This window comes from Erinaceus europaeus, chromosome 3 (genome assembly GCF_950295315.1).
Source record: "Erinaceus europaeus chromosome 3, mEriEur2.1, whole genome shotgun sequence".
Lineage (NCBI taxonomy): Eukaryota > Metazoa > Chordata > Mammalia > Eulipotyphla > Erinaceidae > Erinaceus > Erinaceus europaeus.
In genome coordinates this window covers 109411046-109426965 of record NC_080164.1, presented here as the reverse complement: position 1 = coordinate 109426965, position 15920 = coordinate 109411046, and the positions used below count along the sequence as shown (strand labels likewise).

The 15920-nt window shown below is 40.2% G+C and overlaps 1 protein-coding gene and 1 pseudogene across 1 annotated transcript in view; one reads left to right on the top strand and one right to left on the bottom strand.

Moving 5' to 3' along the window:
* The window catches only part of GRID2 (glutamate ionotropic receptor delta type subunit 2), a 1638698-nt gene that overhangs the window by 914085 nt on the left and 708693 nt on the right, over positions 1–15920 (top strand). The gene's annotated exons all lie outside the window — the stretch shown is intronic.
* LOC132537948 (small nucleolar RNA SNORA44) lies at positions 12147–12254 on the bottom strand (annotated as a pseudogene).

Genomic DNA, 15920 nt, shown 5'->3' with positions numbered 1-15920 from the left:
TTCTGGTGGTAAGAATTGTGTGGACTTGTACCCCTCTTATCTTATGGTTTTGTTTAAAAAAGAAATAAAAAAAAAAAGAAGCTAGGACATAATGAAGACAACAATAGCTGAAGTTTGTATAGCAACATTATTCTGTTATAAAACATGACTTCTCTGAACCCAACTTCCTAACATTGGAAGCAAACTTCAAAATATTGAAATTAAAAAGTAGAGTCAATTAACATATTTTGTTTACTGTAGCAAAACTATTTCCTAGGGTCTCACCATAGGTCAATCAAGTGATTAGGCATTTGAGAAAATTTTAAGGTAGTCTGCATTCCCACCCTAGTCCTAGAGATTATGAGTATTTTTAGTAAGGTCATTGCAAACAAACAAACAAACAAAACTAACCTCAGATATAAAATTACATCTATGTCACATCTTGACAAATTACTTTAGTCTCCAGAGAACTCTCTGTTGCTTTACTTACACAGGTTTAGTATTCCTGCTGGAGAAAAGCCATTTTGAATTATGTAATTTTCCAAAATTTAATTTCTCTTTATTCTAACTATTTTTTTCCCTGTTATTTCTTACTCTTTTATCCCTGGAGCTATGGTTCACTGTTATTTCTTGACATTGTATTGATGGTTTAATGTTTTGCTTTTGTCTTGTGCTAGTTGATAAGTATCTCAGAGAGAGTTTTTAGTTAAAGCTAAAAATCCAGTATCAGTATATATTTTTTAAAAATCTTGAACCAGGGGCTGGGCACAGCAGATTAAGCGCACATGGTGCAAAGCACAGGGACTGGCGTAAGGATCCTGGTTCAAGCCCCCAGCTCCCCACCTGCGGTGAAGCAGGTCTGCAAGTGTCTATCTTTCTCTTCTCCTCTCTGTCTCCCCTTCCTTTCTCAGTTTCTCTGTTCTAGCCAACCAACCAAACAAAAAAATCTTGAGCCAAATTAACTTTTTCAAGTTTTATAGAAGCTACTGCTGACCCGTTGGTTTTGTGCTGTAGGTCAAAAGTCACATATACTGGGGCCTAGATCCTAATATCCTTGCATGCCTTGGAATCAGTAAATTGAGTATTTTAGGCTTGAAACATCGAGCCCTTGGACTGTCCCAAAGAAACAAGAGATATAAATGAACACAGCTACACATTGGCTATCTCTTCCAACAATCTTGTGGTTGATTTCAACTTTTTAATCCAGTGTTTTGCAAGGAAGATTACCTTTGACTGAATTTAATGATAGAATATGCATTTCTATGGTAAGCAAATTAAATGTATGTCATTATTAGTTGAATCATTCTTCAGTGCTTTTTTGACTTACAAAACTACATGAGTAAAAACATTTTCTGCTGCTAAGAAGTAACTTTGAAGCACCAGGTGGTGGTACACCTGGTTAAGCACACACATAGTGTGCAAGGACACTGGTTCAAGTCCCTGGTCCACACCTGCAGAGGGAAACTTCATGAATGGTGGAGCAGGGCTGCAGGTGTCTCTCTGTCTTTTCCCTCTCTATCTCCTCCTCTCTTCTCAATTTATCTCTGTCTCTATCCAATAACAAATAAAAAAGTTAAAAAATTAAAGAAAAAATAAGAAATAACTTCAAGCCATTGGCTTAAAACAGGACATACAAATTATCCACTAAGGGGCCAGTTGGTGGCTCACCTAGTAGGGTACACATATGTGATAGCCCAAGTGCAAGCCCAGGTCTCTATCTGCAGAGGTCCAAGGAATTTCACAAGTAATGGAGCAATGCTACATATCTCCTACCCTTCTTCCTTTCCTCCTTCCTTCCCTCTCTATTTGTCTCTAAGTCTCTATCAAAAAGCAATACCTCCCCCCCAAAAAAAAAGCAAAAAAAATGTCTGTCAGGACCAACAGAGTCATGTAGGCACTGAGTCCCAGTGATAACTCTTATGGAAACAAACAAAATCAAGCTAGTTAGATCATTGTATACTGTATCACAAATGCAGACTTCACCCTTTGGTAGCTTATTTCTTCTAATTATTTCAGAACTATGCCAAATTTTGCCACAAATTAAGGCATCCTAGTGGCATTCCTGGATGAATGCACTGTGTTGCTATAGCTGATATTATCATCTTCCACAGCATGGGAAGGAAGAAGTAAACTCACAAATGTTTAGTGTAATCTATAGACTTTTTTTGTTTGTTTATTAATACCAGAATCAACACGGAGGCTCACTGCTTACATATCCCTACCTCTCCATGTGTTTTTTTTGTTTTGTATTTTAAATATGATTTTTTTCTTCTGTTTTTATGTTTGTTTTTTTTTTTTTTAACCAAAGAACTGATCAGCTCTGGATGATTGTGGTACAGGGAATTGAACTTGGGACTCCTCAGCCTCAGGCATGAGAATCTCTTTGCAACCATTAAAGTATCTACCCCTGCCTTTTTTTTTTTTTTTTCTATTTTAGATTGAGGGGGAGACACAGGGAGAGAAAAAAGGGGAGCAGAAGACAAAGTAAGAAGGGGAGACACTGAAACACCAGCCTACTGTTTGCACAACTTCCCTGGATGGTGTGTGGTGGCTCAAACCCAGGTCCTGGCACATGATGATATGTGTGTTCTTCTTGCTCAGCTTCCACCCTTCTCCCAGCCATATTTTTATTTTATTTTATTTATTAGTGATTTAATATTGGTTTACAAAGATAACAGAGGTACAAGTCTATACCATTCTCACCACCAGAGTTCTGAATCCCCAATCCTTCCATTGGAAGCTACAGCAGTTCTCCCAAGGTTGCAGATAGGAGTTAGCTATTATCTCTATAACTATCTGTCTAAATTTGTATATGTTCCTTTTTTTTTTTTTTTTTTTTTTTTAAGATACCATCTTCTCTTTTCAGGTCACACATATACCTGTTACTATTTTCAAATCTCCCTCCCCTTTTCCTCTTCTCTTTCCAGGCCCTGATAAAGTTGGAATTAGAGCCCTATAGAACCTTCCCCTATCATTTCTCCCCAACTGGGAGTATGGACCAAAATTCTTTATGGGTGCTGAAGGTGGGAGTTCTGGCTTCTGTAATTGCTTCTTTTCTGGACATGAATGTGTTGGTCATCATTTCTCCTTTGCTAATTCTGTTTCTGTTCCCTTGCACTGCTTACGGCTGTGGTCTATTTACATAATCATTGTTTTGTCTGAGACCCACCCTGCCTGCAGGGCATTGATTTAATTCCCCATTGGTTTAATCTCCACTGGTTTAATCCCCACTGGTTCAAGCTCTTTTTCCATTCTTCCCCCTTATCCTATGTACTTCTGTTTTCCACCCTACCACTTCCATCTCAGAAGATATTTAAAGGCAGATCAATAAACACAGCAGGGTATTGTGCGTTCCCGCTTCTCAAGTGCCAGAGTCTCTCTCACGCAATGCTAGTTCCTGATGCCTTTCCCACACAGCAGCCTAGGTTGGCTCCAGCAGAGTTCTTTCCAACCCAGAGAGCATGTGCCTGGGAAGAAGCACCCTCAGGCTAGCCCAGCATGGATGTTGGCAGGTGGATCCATACCCCCAGACTGTTTCTGTGTTTCCTTGGTGGGGTAAGGCTCTGGATAGGTGAGGTTCCAGGACACACTGGTGAGGCTGACTGCCTAGCAACCATATTTTTACATATGTAAGTCCTAGTTGCTCCTTCAGAGCTTGCTACAACATCATAGCCTTTTGTTTGCCTGCTACTTATTTGCATTGTGCATGAGATATGTTTGGAATAGAAACCATTGTGTTGAAAATGATTGGCAGGTCCTGGGGTTTGGCTTAGCTCTAGAACACATGCCTTGTTCATGTGAGCCTCTGGATTCCATCCCTTGTTATAAAATGATGAGTGGCAGAGTTTTTCTGTGCTATCTCTCCCTCTCTCCCCCCTCCTCTTTTTTACTAGATAGGAGAGAAATTTAGAGAGGATGAGTAGCTAGAGAGAGGAATTAAAAGAGACACCTGTAGATCTGTTTCACCTCTCGTAAAGCAGACCCTGTGTAGGTGGGGAGTGGGTGCTGGAGCCCTGACCATTGTGCTTGATATTATATGTGCTTAGCCAAGTGCACCACCACCTGGCCTTCTTTCTCTATTTTTTTCTCTCTTTCCAATTAAAAAATAATTAAAAATTAAAAAGTGATAAGGGCAATTCAGTTCTGATAAAGGGGGGGGGGGGAGTCAGTGATGAAAACTGTATATCATAAACTTTGATATAAACCCAAACTTTGAAAGAAGAACATGCATGGTTTTTGAAGGCACTCTGAAGAATGGAAGCCTTTTATGTGTTATATCCTGAAAACTGATTTTCTTTGTTTAAACTTTTGGATCTTTGTAAGAAAAGAGTGGTAATGCATCCCAAAAGTTTTTTTCTAGTTTTGAGAGAGAGAAATAGAAAGAGAGAGAGAAAGGACCCAAACTAGAGAGAGAAATCTACCAGAAACTTCTATACAGATATAAGAAAATTGTCACACCTTTTAAAAAATATTCCTGGGGGCCAGGCAGTAACACATCTGCTTGAGTGCACATGTTACAATGTTCAAGGACCCTGGTTCAAGCCCCCAGTCCCCACCATTAAAGGGAAAACTTTGCGAGTAGTGAAGCAATGCTGCAGGCATCTCTCTTTTTCTCTCTCACTTTAATCTCCCCATTCTCTCTTCATTTCTGCCTGTCTCCACCAAACAGAGATAATGAAGATATTTTAAATAATAAATATCATGCTTTAGTTTATTATAAAATAAGATATTTTGTTGAAACTTGCTTAGCTGTTCTGATTTTTTTTTTTCATGGATGTGAACAAGCACAACACACTATCTTTCTCATGAGGCTAATTCACTGAGTATTGAATGCCTACCGTGTGCTAGCCACAATGTTGGATGTTGAGAGTGCAGTGAAAGCATTTAGTTTCATCACTGTTTCATAATTTCCTAAACTGATTAGGACAACTGGCTCTTCCATGTAGAGCTACTGAAAATGTAATGAGATTGAATACAAATGTATTCTTTAAAGGTCTACCCTCTTTTTTTTTTTTTTTGCCTCCAGGGTTATTGCCAGGGCTCAGCACCTGTGCCACAAATCCACTACTCCTGGAGGCCATTTTTTCCCTTTTGTTACCCTGGTTGTTTTTACCATTGCTGTGGTTATTATTATCATTGTTATTGATGTCGTTGTTGTTGGATAGGACAGAGAATAATGGAGAGATAAGGGGAAGATAGAGAGGGGGAGAGAAAGATAGACACTTGCAGACCTGCTTCACCACCTGTGAAGTGACTCTTCTGCAGGTGGGGAGCCGGGGCTCGAACTATGATCCTTATACTAGTCTTTGCGCTTTGTGCCATGTGCACTTAAGCCACTGCGCTACCGCCCGACCCTCCCCTTTCTTTTTTTTTCTCCAGGGTTGTGGATGGGGCTTGGTGCTGGCACTACAAATTCAAATCCTCTGCTCCTGGAGGCCATTTTTTCCCCATTTTATTGCATAGGACAGAGAGACATTGATAGAGGAGGAGGAGATAGGGAGAAAGATAGACACCTGCAGAGAACCCAGATCTTTGCATGGGTCCTTTTGCACTTCTTCCTATGTGGGCTTAACCAGGTGCACCGCTACCCCGCCACCCACCCTATTTCTTAGTGTTAGTGTTTTATTATAATTATATTGGATGGCTTTCAGAAATATATGTCAGCAAATCAAGTGGAAGATGTTCTTAAAGATTGCTTATTTATTCATAATGAGAAAGAGAGAGGAGAAAGAGTGAAAGAGGAGATGGATTGCTCTGTTCTAGCATAGACTATGCCAGGGATCAAATCTTGGGTATCTAGCCTTCTCTCTAACTGCTGAGTCATCTTCCTGGCCACTGAAAATATTTTCGGCAATTGCAAATCACATTCTTGAGCTAAACAAGATATATAAGTGACTAGATATTTGTATGCTTATGTTCAAAACATTTGGTTTTATTGGCATAGCAGGGAATAAAGCCCACAATTTCCATATGGAAATACATTGCCTGGAACTTACTATTTACTTGCTAGGAAAAGAAAATCCCTAAACTTGTCTATAGATTTAATATTTACCTTTCTATTGTGATAGACTTTTTTTTCTTTATATTTTATTCGATAGGGCAGAGAGAAATTGGTGGGAGGGAGGGGGCAGAGGGAAATAGAGAAGGAAAAAGAGAGACTTCTGCAGACTTGTTTCAATGCTATTAAAGTCCCCCCACCTCTTGCAGGTGGGGAGCACAAGCTTGAACCTGGGTTCTTGCACAAGGTAATGTGTATGCTCAATTGTGACCAACTGCCTGCCTCAAAGAGCTACCCTTCTATCCTACTAGACAGAAAGTTGATGTCCCTGACATAGTGTAACCTGCAAGCAAGCCTTCTGTTGTAGGTAGTATAACATTTCTAAAAGACCTCCTGTGGAGGGACTTAAGCTCATTAAGTGTTTCCTCTCTGACCCATGTGATCCTTGAACTTGCTAGGAGAACAATTTGTCCCCAGATCAGATAGAATCCCAGAGTTAATCCTTTCTGTGTCAGAATTGGGAGAAGGGAAATGCAGCTCCTTTGCAATTTAAATTCCATGGAAAGCCCCAAATAGTGGAACTCATAATGCGAGAAGGCACAAAGCTGCTGACTTCTTGAGTGGCTGTGGCCTGGTGGAGAGAGAGGAGAGGATATTAAGACTCAGGCCTCACGCTGGGAGCCATTAGCTGGCTGCTCCAGGCTCTGGTACCAACAGCAGAGCCAAGGGGAGGTGGCCAGGATGTAGGAGGGGAGAAAAAAGAGCAGATTTATTGTCTTCTCCATAGGATCTGATTTCCATTCCACTCCGGTGCTCTTTTATAAGACATCTAATATGTTTCTTAACCCTTTGCTATTCAAGTCTGAAGAAAATAGGACAGCATTTCACTTTGATATGAACAAGGCATCTGAAAGTATTTTCTTTACATGGGATTGGGAGATGGCTCACCTGGTAGATAGAGCACGTGTCTTAGCATGCAAGAGACCTCAGGCTAGAGTCCCTGGCACCAAATGCGGGCACCAAGACACCAGAGGAAGTTCCAGGGATGGGGTGGGGGGGGGCTCAGTGTGTGTGATGTTCTTCTTTTCTATGTCTCTCCTCTCTCCTCCCTCACACAACCCCTTCTTTATCTGAAATGAAGACTGAAAACAGTGAACTACACATCAAATGCCTCTGTACTACTAAAAAGAAAAAAACAAACAAATATTTTCCTTCTATGTCACTGATGCCTTTAGAGGCTGGGCAGTGGTCTACACTGCTCAGTTGAGCACACAGAGTATCATGTCAGAGGACCCAGGTTCAAGCCCAAGCTTCCCCTCTGTCTGCTTCTTCCCTCTCAATTTCTGTCTTATCAAATGAAAACAAATCTTTTCTACAAAATTTTGATCACTTTATACTCACACATTTCAGGAATAGTATTCTAAAAGCAAAGTCCTGGGAACTGGACTTCTCTAAAAAATGATTGCATATAATGCACAAAGACCTGGGTTCAAGCCCCTGGTCCCCATCTGGAGGGGGGGAAAGCTTCATAAGTAATGAAACAGGGTTGCAGGTGTCTCTCATTTCTTTTCCCTCTCAATTTCTTCCTGTCTCTATCCAATAATAAATAAATAAAAATATTTTTTTAAAGAGAGTGCTTCCATGGGTTTGATATACTACTAGAGGTATTCCTAGTGTACTTTTAATTACTTAATTAATTTACTTAGGAAAAAAGAGACAGAGAACCAGAGCATCACTCTGGCACATGAGATACTAGGGACTGAACTGTGGACCTCCTGTTTGAGAATCCAGAGCTTAAGCTTCCAAGGTCACCATTCCTAGTGTCTCCATAGTGCTTGACATGTGGTGAGTGTTCAACAGATAAGTTCAAAAACTAGATTTGTAGTTATGACTGTTTGTTTGTGATCAGGTTCAACATGGAAGCGAGGAGCCATAGTAATGAGAATACAGTGCAGAGCACAGAGTGATGGTTGGTGCCTCAGCTCAGGTACTGAATTCTGTTACCTGAAATCTAACAGGAGACTGTAGAATAGTGGAGTCATGCAGGTACTGAACCCCAATGATAAACCTAGTGGCAAAAAAAAAAGTGGGCACCAAGAGACAGTACTTTGTGTGTTTATTGACATTATATAGACCCAAATGGGCTAGTTCTACCTGCAGAAATCTGCAGGCCTGGTGGCATATGAGGCCAACTTAGTTAATTCAGAATTCTCTGTAGACATTGTTTACTGTTAGCTACCTAGTTTCTAGCTCACAGCTTAAATTTTGGAGGTATACAATCAATATTCTTTGACTAAAGTAAGGCATTTGACAGTGATATATATTTATTTAGATTGTCTGAAGAGTCAGAGCACAGCTGGGGTAACTCAGGCTGTGCCTTAGCAAAGGTGAAGCTCTGTGGTGTTTTGCTTGGGCAAATGACATCATCAATTTCTGTCTCAGAAAAAGGAGAGGGAAACAGTTCTCAGGGTCTCATTCCCCTGGCTGACAGTTCTATACAGACCCAGGGACATGATGCCTTTTCCACTGAAGCCCCCTGCAGACACAGCAAAACACACACACACACACACACACACACACACACACACACACACACACACACACACACACACACACACACTGCTTATGCAAAGAGTGTTGATCACTACTACATATACAATTCCAAACAGGCATTCCTAGCTTGTGAAACAAAAGAGTCATGATTGAACCTGACAGTCAGGGGTGTGGAGATTGTCTTATATAAGTAATGACCTAGAGACATGGACATTTAGCACTGGGGAATGATTTCATAGCTTACTAAACATGCTTTATATGGAAATCTCCTCAAAAGAAAATAATTTTTAAGCTTCCAGGGTGTGATTCTGTCTTAAGTTCAGTGTCTACATACCTGGGCTCTCAGATTACATTCTGGAACTGAATGTGTTGGAATACTCTAACCTCTGTGTCTCTATTAATCAGTCAGTCAACCAACAAACCAATCAATCAGTCAAGTTGAGAAGTTATGTTAAGAGCTACAAGTTATTTCTCAAAATGAGCAATTTCTGTGTGGAAGTATCCTGGGAGAGACTCGCTGCATTTACTCAAACATTGTAATGTGTCTTAAGTAGGAAGTGGAAGATCAGAAATTATTATAGTTCCCTTTTATTTTTACTTTCTCTCTCTCTCTCTCTCTCTCTCTCTGTCTCTTGCCACCAGGGTTACTGCTGGTGCTCAGTGGCTGACAATGAATCTACCCTTTCAAGAGGCTATTTTCCTCCTTTTGCCCTCTTTCTTTTATTTGATAGGGCAGAAAGAAATTGAGAAGGGAAGAGTAGGTACAGAAGGAGAGAAACAGAGACACCTGCAGACCTGCTTCACAGCTCATGAAGCCTCCCCCCTGCAGGTGAGGGCTGGAGGACTTGAGCCCTGGTTCTTGACATAGTAATATTTGTATGTACTCTTCTTGACATAGTAATATTTGTATGTAATATTTGTATGTACTGCAAAAGCTCTTTTGTAACTGCCATCCTTAGTCCAAAATAATTGCATCTTTAAAACGTTCATTTGGAGAGACTCTAGAAATGACGTTTTTTGCTCTGGAAACCAGGGTTATGTCAGAAGCTTCTGTCTTGGGGCTGGGTAGTGGTGAACCTGGTTGAGCACACATGTTACAGTGCACAAGCACTCTGGTTTGAGCCCCCAATCCCCACCTGCAGGGGGAAAGCTTTGCAAGTGATGAAGTAAGGCTTCAGGTGTCCATCTCTCTCCCTTTCTCTCTCCCCATTCCCCTCTCAATTTCTGGCTAACTCTATCCAATAAATAAATAAAGATAAATAATAAGAAGAAAAAGAAAAAGAAAAAGAAGAAGGAGAAGGAGAAGGAGAAGAAGAAGGAGGAGGAGGAGGAGGAGAAGAAGAAGCTGTTTCTGTCTTGTAGCAGAGCATCTTTCTACCTCCAAATGGTTGAACATCAGCAGGGCACTGTCAGGAGCCCTGTCTCAGGCTCATCTACATCTCTGCCCTTTGTGACACTGTCCTGTGGGTGTGGACTTCTCCCTAGAGGCTTGAACCCTGTGCTTCCTGTGCCTGAAAAGAATATATCAAGATAAGCAGCTTGAGAGGTAGCTCAGAGGTAGAACAAAGGAACTTCATGGACAAAATTCCATATATCAATGCAGCTTTTTTTTCTTTTAGATTCCCAATCCTTTCCTATTTCTTAGCTTCAGGGGTTCTACCTAAGAAGGAAAACTGTGAAGACTTCTATTTATACCATTGATGTCATCGTGTACATTGTCCTATTCTTTTTTTTTTTTAATTTTTTTTATTTAAGAAAGGATTAATTAACAAAACCATAGGGTAGGAGGGGTACAACTCCACACAATTCCCACCACCCAATCTCCATATCCCACTCCCTCCCCAGTAGATTTCCCATTCTCTATCCCTCTGGGAGCATGGACCCAGGGTCATTGAGGGTTGCAGAAGGTAGAAGGTCTGGCTTCTGTAATTGCTTCCCCGCTGAACATGGGCGTTGACTGGTCGGTCCATACTCCCAGTCTGCCTCTCTCTTTCCCTAGTAGGGTGGGTCTCTGGGGAAGCTGAGCTCCAGGACACATTGGTGGGGTCTTTGTCCTATTCTTTTCATTAACTCAGAAAACAACCACCTGCAGGGGGTAAGCTTTGCGAGTGGCAAAGCAGGTCTGCAGGTGTCTCTCTGTCTCTTTCCCTCTCTAGCTTCCCTCCTCTCAATTTCTGGCTTTCTCTAACCAATAAAGAAATAAAGATAAAAAAAAAAATTAAAAAAAAAAATCAGAAAACAGGCAATGCCCTTAAAAAAAAAAAAAAGTTATGGGGCCAGACAGTGGTGCACCCATTTAAGTGCATGTAGTACTAAGCCTAAGGACCTGGGTTTTGAGGCCCCATTCTCCTGTAAGCGGGACACTTCACAAGCGGTGAAGCAGTCTTGCAGGTCTCTCTCTTTCTCGCTCCCTATCTCTCTCTTCTTTGTCAATTTCTCTCTGTCCTGTCCAATAAACTTAAAAAAAAAAAAAGGCTGACAGCCACAGTGGATTCATAGTGTCATCACCGTGCTTCAGTGATGACCCTGGAGGAAAAAAAAAAAAAAAAAAAGTCACTAGTGATTTAATAGTAGCTTGTGAGATGACAGAATTGCAGGGTTTAATTCTACACCACACCCATCACCACTCCAATAGTAGCGCCACCCTATTTGTCAAAAAAAGTCTTAGATACAGTTAATTTTTTTTTGCAAGTTTGTGTGTTTCATTTCTGTAGATTTCACATATAAATGAAGCCACCAGTAGTTGCCTTTCACCTCCTTATTTCTCTAAGCATATCTGTCTCCAATTCCACCCGTTGTTGTACTGAAGAATACAATAACATCTTTAACTGGGAGCTGCTTTTCTACTGAGTCTATATTTGATAGTTCTCAAGCCAGTCATCTGTTGGAAGGCATCTAGGCTGCCCCCACTCCCACTCTATGACTATTGTAAACACTATACCTATGAACATGGGGATGCTTCTCCTTTTTTTGTTTTTTAGAATATTTTTGTTTTAAATATTTACTTATTCCCTTTTGTTGCCCTTGTTGTTTTATTGTTGTTGTAGTTATTATTGTTGTTATTGATGTCATTGTTGTTGGATAGGACAGAGAGAAATGTAAAGAGATGGGGAAGACAGAGAGGGGGAGAGAAAGATAGACACCTGCAGACCTGCTTCACCGCCTGTGAAGTGACTCCCCTGCAGGTGGGGAGCCAGAGGCTCTAACTGGGATCCTTATGCTGGTCCTTGTACTGTGCAGCACATGCACTTAACACACTGTGTTACTGCCTAACTCCCAAAATATTTTACTTTTATTAACACCAGAGAAAGATGGGATACTTTGGATTAATCTTCAAGACTATGGCCATTGTAGCCCCTGCCATACTTTTCCTTGTCTCAGCTTGGTTCTTTTTGATTCTCCTTCTCTATATTGCCAATTACCTCCTAGGAGCAGACGAAGATAGCTTTACTGGTAACAGACCTTACTAGAAAGCAAAACTCTGGCAACTGGTCTCTGTCACAGTCTTCACTATCTGACACTGCCAGGAAACCTGCTGAATAAGTTAAAATTTCTTATACTCTTTCTAACCGAAACTGGTGAACGTCCAAGATAAAGGCATCAAAGCCCATGTTCTGAATATAGGGAAGCTGAGTGGCAGCTACAGGTATTATGCTGACCTGTGCTGTCAGTCTCTCCAGGTTATTCTTACAGGCAGTTTGGTGCCATCCTCACCAAAAAGCTTAACAGAGTTCCTTTTTCTTCATATCTTTTTCAACACTTGTCATTTCCTATTTCATTAATGGTGTGAGGTGGAGCTCAATGTGGTTTTAATTTGCATTTTCTGAGGATAAGTGAAGTAGAGCATTTGTCCTATGCCTGTGGACCATACGTATTATCTGTTTTAGAAGACTGTCTATTCAGGTTTGTAGCCATTTTTTAAATTGAGTTGTTCATTTTTTCACTGTTAAACCCGACTATCTTCTTTATGTTAAAGTTCTAGTATCAAGTCAGTCTGCTTGGTTCTTGATAAGGGTGACAAATGAAACAATATCCTCTGGCAAAGGAGCCAGTATAATGGTTATGCAAAAAAAAAAAATCTTTTATGCTTGAAACTCCAGTCTCCCACACAACCATAGCCAAAACTGAGCAGTGTGCTGATCTCTCTCTCTATAGCTCTCTCATTAAAATGAAACAAATAAAAATACATGTTTTTTTTTTTTTTTTTTTAAGAAAACCTACAGTATTGTATTCCTGCTACCTAGAACTACAAGGCCAAAAATGAATACTATACTATTAATTAAACATGAAACATTCAATTTTAGAATATAAGTCTTATGATGTATAATACCACCATTAAGATATAATGTTGTATCTTACTTTCCTAATTCATGTGAAAATACCTTTGTGTGTTTACAGCAACAGTGTTAGGGGAGGAAGAAGAAGAAAAATTGGAGGGGGGGTCTATTACATAATGAAATGGTTGCATATGTCAGTGATTGCACTGTAAAGCACTAAACCCCTCAATAAAAATAAAAAGGATAGAGTAACAAAAATAATATGATACATTTCTCATGAATACATTTTCTTTTTTATTATTTATTTATAAAAAAGAAACACTGACAGAAACCATAGGATAAGAGACATGGGTGTCGATAGTTCTATCCATACTCTCAGCCTGCCTCTCTTTCCCTAGTGGGGTGGTGTTCTGGGAAATCGGAGCTCCAGGACACATTGGTGGGGTTGTTTGTCCAGGGAAGTCTGGTTGGCATCATGGTAACATCTGGAACCTGGTGACTGAAAAAAGAATTAACATATAGAGCCAAACAAGTTGTTGAATAATCATGAACCTAAAGGCTGGAATAGTGTAGATGAAGAGTTGCGGGGGTCTTCATTTTATAGATAGCTAGTAGGCATATTTTGGTTATATTCCAAAGGACACATTGCTATACTAGTTTTTGTTTTGTTTTTCCCTGAGCCTGCAATCTGATATGCAGGTGGATTCTAGTTATTGACTGGGGACATGATATCATGGCTGGAAAAAGGACCAGAAAGCTGGATATGGGAACTGAGTAGCTCCCAAATATGGGATAGGTGTATAAATATTGGTGATTGTAAACCCCATCGATTTGATCTGATCTGGGGCTCATATTTAGCTTAGGAGCCTATGTGACCTCTGCATCCCTGTAGATCCAACCTCGAATTCTGTGGTCATCAGTAGGAACATTCCAAGCTGCCCCAATCTACCATTGTTGATCCAAGTTGAGGGCAAGGTCCTATGGAGGTCCACAGAGGGGTCTGTTTTGTTGATTGTGATAGAGATGACCAGTAACAATGGAGAGAGGGATTTATTCGAGGTCTAGGCCCATCATGTCTGTTTGGGAATCTCAGGACTCCCTGACAAGGGCCCCAGCTGATGGGGTGGCCTGATAGTGAGTAAAGATTTACCGTTAAAGTATGCCAGTCTTTTGCCCTTAATGAATACATTTTAATCAAATGGCAATATTGAATGGATTTGTTTTAGATGACTCATTTCATAGTAAAATCAAAATATGTGTGTTCAAATTCTGAAGTTATTAATGTAAACTTGATAAAGTACTTACTTTAGATTTTCCTGGATATGAATCTGCCTCAACGTAAACAGACTTCACACAGAATGCAAGCTACTTGTTTTCTTTTAGAAGGTTCTAAGTTTTACTTGGTAAAATATACAGATGAATACTAATTTTCAGGTGTGAAAGAAATAATTGTTTAAGGCACATAGTAATTCTCTATGCATTGGTTTATAGATTTGGAGGGAAACTACATCTAAAAGAGATGATGAAGCCATCACAATATGAGCAGAATATTCTAGCTGGGTATCTTTGAGTCTCAGCATTTTGCTCATGGACTGTCGTTCCTTGTCAACTTTAAAGTAGACTTTCATCAAATTGGATGTTTCATTTTTTGAACTAAAATGGAATAATAAATAGACCAAAGCAATGTACAAAGAGAGACCTACTTTAAAAACCATCATGAGAAAAAGTAAAGGTGGTTATTTACCCTTGATTAAAACTGATGAAGACAAAAGCACAGAATTGTCTTTTGCAGCTTAGCATGAGATGAAACATACTTTAGATATAATTTTACTTGAAATAAAGAAGGGACAGGATATTTATAATTATCTATGGTTTAATTAAATGGCCAGTGTGTACTACTCATGTTAATTCCTTATGTATCTTCAGTTCACTGTAAGCTGTATTGTTGCTTCATGTTGAAGCCTTGAAGATAGCAATATCTCAGTATTTGAGACAAGTGTGTCATCATAATCTGTCGGAACTGTAGTAAGTATACGTTATATGGTGTGTTCATATATGATATTTATTTATTTTTTTGCTGCCAGGACTGTGATGCCACAGTCCCCAGCAATAATTTTTTTTTTAAAGTATTTATTTATTTATTATTGGATACAGACAGAGAGACGTTGAAAGGGGAAGGAGAGAGAGATAGAGAGATACTTGAAGCCCTGCTTCACCACTCATGAAGCTTTCCCCCTGCAGGTTGGGGCCAGAGGCTTGAACTTGGTCACTTATAATATAGTCCTTGCTCACTATAATGTCTGTGGTGAACCAGGTGCGCCACTGCCTGGCCCCACTTTTTTTTTAATATTTTATTTATTTATGAGAAAGATATGAGGAGAGAGAAAGAACCAGACATCACTCTGGCACATGTACTGCCTGGGATCGATCTTGGGACCTCATGCTTGAAAGTCCAAAGCTTTACCACTGCGCCACCTCCTGGACCACCACTTTTTTATTCTCCTTTTAATAGAGACAGAGAAATAAAGGGAACAGAGTCTGCATGATAAGTTTACCTTTCCCAGTGACCATTTATTGTTTCCTTTTCTTTCCTTTTTTTCTAAGAGACAGAAAAAAGGGGGGGGGAGGAAAATGGAGAGAGGAAGAGAAAGAAGTCTGTGCTCCACTACTCAGGAAACATCCCAAGTGTGGGACAAGGACTTGAACCTGAGTCCTTATATGCAGTGACATGCTCTACATCAGATGTACCATCACCCTAACCCAGTGTGTTAAGTTTTTTTTTTTTTTGCCTCTAAGGTTATTCCTGGAGCTTGGTGCCTGCACCATGAATCCACTGTTCCTGGATTTTTTTCCCTTTTGTTGCCCTGGTTGTTTTATCATTGTTGTGGTTATTATTATCATTGTTATTGATGTCATCATTGTTGGATAGGACAGAGAGAAATGGAGAGAGGAGGGGACAACAGAGGGGGCAGAGAAAGATAGACACCTGCAGGCTTGCTTCACTTCCTGTGAAGTGACCCCCCTGCAGGTGGGGAGCCTGGAGGTCGAACCGGGATCCTTATGCTGGACCTTGCACTTTGCTACACCTGCACTTAACCCGCTGTGCTACTGCC